Raw genomic sequence first — 6220 nt, forward strand, 5'->3', positions numbered from 1 at the left:
ATTATTTATTTCCTGACATATATCCGTAAAAAGTTTTCCGTTAATATGATTTTAAATGTAAATTTCTCATTAAAATACATTTGCACTATAAAAGAAGCTTTCATCCAAGAAGAAAATTTGAAACTATTTTAATATGCTCAAATTTGTGCTTTCAGAAAAACTTCCTGAAATATTGCATTACAACTAATTGCAGTTCTGAAAAGAACCTTGCAAGCTAGCCTTATAATTATATGTGCAGTATCTAAGCTAATTGAGAACAATAAAATAGTATATTTTAATAAATTTATGAAATAATATGTATAGTTTAGAACATCATTTAGATTTTTCAGAAAATAATTAGTATTTTGATTTTTTTACATAGCTACAAAATAAAGGACAAATCTTACTGGCTTTAGAATATTTAGTATCTCTGTCTGTCTGTCTCTGTTGCTCTCTTTTGCTCTCACAAGTACACAACACACACACACACACACACAAATGGCAATATCTTTTCTTCTTAAAGTGTGAAAGATAATACTAATGATATTTAGGAACATAGAAAAAAGAAAAGTTAATACTGTGACATACTCTTCTAATAATATTCTGTAGTGTACTTGCATATGTTTGCTGATGAAAAATATTTTTAAATGATACACAAGACACTAATTTTCCAAAAGCTTTAGTAATGCATGTCCTTTGACTTAACAGTTCACTTTATAGATATTACATTGAAAAATTCTAAAAACAATTCACATCAAATTTATGCATAGAGCTGTTTATCTTGGTTTTAGAAAATGAATACCTGGAAAGAGAATTTCAAAACTAAGAAATAATAAATTTTCTTATATCACAAAGTATTTTTTTCTAATACCAAGAAAATGATGTAAATGTGTAAAAAAAAAGTGTAAAAAAACAAAAGTCATCAAATATATTCTAATATTAAATGACCAAAGACTGCCAGAAGTTTTCAAAATTCAATTTTGTGTGTGTGTGTGTGTTTGTGTGTGTCTGTGTATAACTAAATATTTTCTTCCATTCTGGGGCTTGCCTGTTAAATCCTTCAGTAGTATATTTTGAATGATAAACTTTCTTAAATTGAATATAGTCTAAATTACCAATGTTTTTATTTTCACCTTATTACTTAAATTTCTTGTTTAATAAAACATTGCCTAAAATAGGGTCAGAAAATTATTTCCCTGTATTATCTTCAGGAAGCTTCATTATTTACCTTTCACATTTAGATATGCAGTTGCCGTGGAATAGAATTTTGTGTATGATATGAGACTGGAATAGAGTTTTACATTTTTTGTATAGATATGTAATTTGTCCAAGGATATTTATTTTTAAATATCTTTCTTTCCTCTTTGCCTGCCTGCAGTGTTACATTTAAAAATGACTTTATTGATTTTCTCAACAGTGTGTTTTCTTTTCATTAATGTTGGCTCTGCTGGTGGTACCTTCCTTTTACTTTCTTTGACTTTAATCTGCTGATATTTTCATGACTTTTTTTGAGACTAATTATTTGGCTGAAGATTTTTCAGTCTCTTTATATATTTAAGATCGCCATTGTCTTCATGATAATTACAAACTTTCAAACTACAATAGTCTGCCTATAGCCTCAGATGATACATATATTCCATACCCCAAGTGGATGCGTAAAACCGTGAATAGTGCTGAATCCTATAGAAGAAACTATATATACATATATATGTATGTATATATATGTATATATAGTTTCTTCCCACATATACCTATGATAAAGTTTAATTTATAAATTTTGCAAGTAAGAGATTAACAACAATAACTAATAATAAAATACAACAATTATAACAATAAACTATAATAAAAGTTAAGTAAAATAAGGAACACAAGCACTGAGGTACCACGATAGTCGATCTGGTCCCTGAGGCAGCGACTACACTGCTAACGGGCATGTAGTGTATAGGGCATGGAGACACTAGACAAAGGGATGATTCACATCGCCAGGAGAGATGGAGCTGAACTTGTGAGATTTCATGACGGTTTAGAACAGTAGCAATTGAAAATTTATAAATTGTTTATTTCTGGCATTTTCCATTTAATATTTTCAGACCCATGGTTGACCACAGGTAACTGAAACTGAAGAAAGTGAAACCTTGGATAAGGGAGGGCTACTGTACTGAAGATGGTGTATTAAGTCCTGAATGATCTTTTTGTATTAATCCCGAATGATAACTTTTTATAAATATTCCTCCTTTGCCAGCTCTCAAGATACTAAGGTTTGCCAGTAAAAGACACTGTTGGGACATTGCTGGAGAAAGGGGCTTGGTTTTCTCCTGCCTCCTCGCTCTCTTTTTTTTCTTGCACCCAAGGTGTTCAGCCTATGATCAGGACACTAAAGCTGGAGTGAGCCTCAGTGTATCCTGAAGGCAGCTTCCTAACTAGTTCTGCGGTACCCCAGTGTAGCAGCATCCCAGTGGGTACCCCAGCTAATTTTCCTGCAAGTCCACCACCCACCCCTTCCACCGCAAATGAAGCTTCCCCTGAGTTTTCTCTACACACAAGGAGTCAGTCTCCTGCTTGCTAGCATTTTCCTTGGGAATCTCCTTGAACTTGTATACTCTCTGGTGGGAGAGTAGGCTATAGCCCCACCCATCCCAGGTAGGTCTGAGCCTCAGCTTGGGCAGTGGGGTAGATAAACTGATGGACGAAGTGCGAGAGGAACTATTGTACTGTATACAAAAGTAGTAGTGGCTATATTTGGTATTACTGCATTCTTTACTCCACTTGCCTGTAACTAGGTATTCGTTCTTTTAATAAATTGCCCCCATTCTAATTACTGCATGGTTTATCTCCTGACTGTACTAGGACAGAAAAGTCAGCATTATTTAGAAAAGAAGACAGATTAAAAGAATCCAACTTACAAAATATAAGGGCAATATTTTGGTCAAATGTGAGACACACTCGAAAATACTGTTCGTAAATAAAACCTCCCTCACTTGAGAAGAAAAAAAAGAGGGAAAACATGTGACTATGGATCAAATGACTAATCTTATGAAGAGGAAAGAAAACAGTTCTCTTACCAAACTTATTTTACAAATCATTGCAACAGTAAGCATAAGGGCAGTTTTGAAAATTGTATCCTGTACTTGATTGTAGATTGTGGATTGGTCCTACATTTAAAAAAGAAAAAAAAAAAAAAGAATGCCATAAGAATGGAACTGGCAGAAGCAAAAATCAATCAATATAGGATTAGAATAAAATGATTGAAATGCCAGCTCCAGGTCCAGGCAGGCATCATGGGTCACCACCGTGCTTAATGCTCTGGCAGTAAGCTCCTGTGCATTTTCTCGACAACTGACAGCTTCCATGGGCTTCCCTGAACATCCCTCCCCAAGGCCCTAACCAGGCAGAGCCCCACTCCTCTCCATCACCTATCCCTCAGTCTACCAAAGAACCAATCTGCTGTCCGGTATGGATGGAACTGAAATCGCATCGCCACGGGTGATATTTTAATATACGAAGTTATTATTATAATTCGGAAGCCATTTTAAGCAATCTATCAAAACATGGGATTTATAGTTGGTGATGTCTGTGAGTTTATTATGTCTCAAAGGAGTCAAAAAGAAAGAGAGGGGAAATGAGTTCTCAAAAAGCAATTTTACCTGTAGTTAAAATTTTCAAAATTCTCATGTGTTTCCTGAGTAAATAAAATAAACTGAATTTTACTCTTTCACTTGTGAAATCTCTTTCTTAGAATGTTGACATAATGAATGAATTAATTTAATTCATTCTCAAGGCAATTTGAAGGTTTTAATTGTAAATTCCTCAAAGCAGAACTCTAATATATATATATATAAGAAAAACCTGCTGCTCAAATAGATGACAGTTTTATAAGGCACATTTTTTTTCTTTTTTCTTTTTTTTTTTTTTGACAGCCTATTTATCCTATATAAAATTCTTGAAGGAAAACTTGCATTAAATGATAGTGTGTTTCACAGGTCATGTAATTTGTAATTTGTCATTCTTCATTTTGTAGGAAATGGTACATGATATCAACAACACATAAGCAATATGTTGATATTTTTGCTGTCTTTCAGTATGAATAGATTTTGCTTTTTAATTTTCATGACAGTTAAGGCAAACTATAAAATGTTCTGGTCAGTTACAGATTATATAAAAATGTATGCATTTAGCTGGGTATGATGCTATTACTCTGTGATGTCTCTGATGGACCTTTCTTGTTTGGTGAAGGTGTTCTATAAACTTCTAGAAAAAAACTTACTTTTTCACTTATTTATTTATTTAATTATTCACCAACTTTGTTAACATACTTTTATTAAATGTCTAATGAATTCAAGAAAAAATCATTTAGGTAACAAATGATGAAAATTATGTAATAGTTTCTGTTCTTGTGAATCGCATGGAAAAACAAGAGAAACAAACAAGCAACCGTGTATTTTTAAATGTGAGTTTTTGTTTTTTGTGCATACATTTGCTGCCCGGATGCCTGCTTGCCAAACACTCTTCTGTTACCATGTATCTGACAGAAGAGAATTCCCATTCTCATTATGTATTTCTCACCTTAATTTATAGAAGTGGAGAGGGTAGCTCTTTCATTGAGGCCTATGGTCAGACGTGTGACTCATGCTTAACCAATAGCACATTTCCATGTGTCCTTTCAAAGTGGGATATTTGGCTGAAGAGTTAGGAAAGTTCGAGGTTTTTTGGGTCATCACAATGGTGGTAGCTGTAATTATCCTGATAGCTCTAGCAACGGTACCTATGATGGTGGCCCTGGCAGAGGTATTGTTGGTGACATCCTGAATAGATTAAAGTTACTATGTGTCTTTATCCATGATCTCTGCTTTCCAGTATCCATTGACATGTTATAGCTTTGTTATAGTTCTAGGATTGCTGTCTCCTTCTGTGAAGCTTCTATTTACTTCAACTTCCAATCTACTCACCCCTCCCAAAACAAAACAAAAATGGAAAAATACAGCTAGGGTCAGAAAAATCAGCTGAAATGACCTTCACAACTTAAAATAAAACTTAATCAATAGCTTATGTCCCAAAAGAGTAAAATTACTCTATGTAGACATAACAGTCCTTATGTGTTTTAATTTCATATTTTCATGTTTTCAAGGTTTTTTTTTTAAATTTTATTTATTTTATTTTTTTAAATCTATTTAGCCTTTTTCCTCTCATTCATTAAAATGTAGAAATCCCACAGAACAGAGCTTGGTGAGTAGGAAACATATTGTCAATATGAGTCATTTTATTATGTGTCGGGGTGGAGCATAGAGATTAAGAGCTCAGGTGTATGGACCTATACTGATCTCTTTCATAAACTAGCTCTTCCATTGACATGACTGTGTGACCTTGAGAAAGTTACTTAACATTTCTGTGCCTGAGGTTTCTTCTTGCCTGAAATGAGACCAACAATAGTATCATTCAAGACTGAAACTGATAATTCATATAATATTTGTAGCACAGCATTGGCATAGAATAAGCTCTCATTGAATGTTATTATTTCTAGCTTTATTTAATTTTCTGTCCTTTTTCTCAATAAATAATTAAAATTTAATAATTAACATGATACATATTCACTCTTTCACTCTCTCATTAATAATGAAAGAATTTATAGCTTTTCATATTTCCTTTTGAGTAAAGCTTTAAGTATACTTTATATACTTTGTTATATTAGGTTCCATCAGTCCTTAATCTCTAAATAGTCTTCTGTAATTTTGATTTCCTTTTAGGGAAATTAGAGCTACTTAGATGAGTTATATATTAAATTTCCTACTAGTTATTTTGATCTTAAGCTTATTAATTTCTCAGGTTACTGCACTGAGGCTAGAAACTGTGATCTTTTTCTACTTAATAATTGATTAAAGTATATTTATTACTCTGAGGATGTAAATTTTGAATGTTTCCCAGACAACTGAAAACTCTTTACATGTTTGTTTGGTTTAATTTTAAATTTTCACATAAACCTTATAACTCAAACTTGTTAATTATGTTCTTCAAAAATTTCATCAGTTTTGACTTTTCTATGGACTTACCTGATATTTTGAGGGATGAGTTAAAGATATCTACTTACATTGTAAGACCGAATTAATCATGTTCTCATTATTCTAAGTATTTGCTGTTCATACTATTACACACTCTATGTGGATAATGCATTTATCATTATAATATAATCCTCTTTGTACTCAATGTAATTTCCCCTCGAAATTTTCCAATTTAATATTGATATCAC

The sequence above is a fragment of the Pteropus alecto genome, unplaced genomic scaffold (assembly GCF_000325575.1).
Source record: "Pteropus alecto unplaced genomic scaffold, ASM32557v1 scaffold152, whole genome shotgun sequence".
NCBI lineage: Eukaryota > Metazoa > Chordata > Mammalia > Chiroptera > Pteropodidae > Pteropus > Pteropus alecto.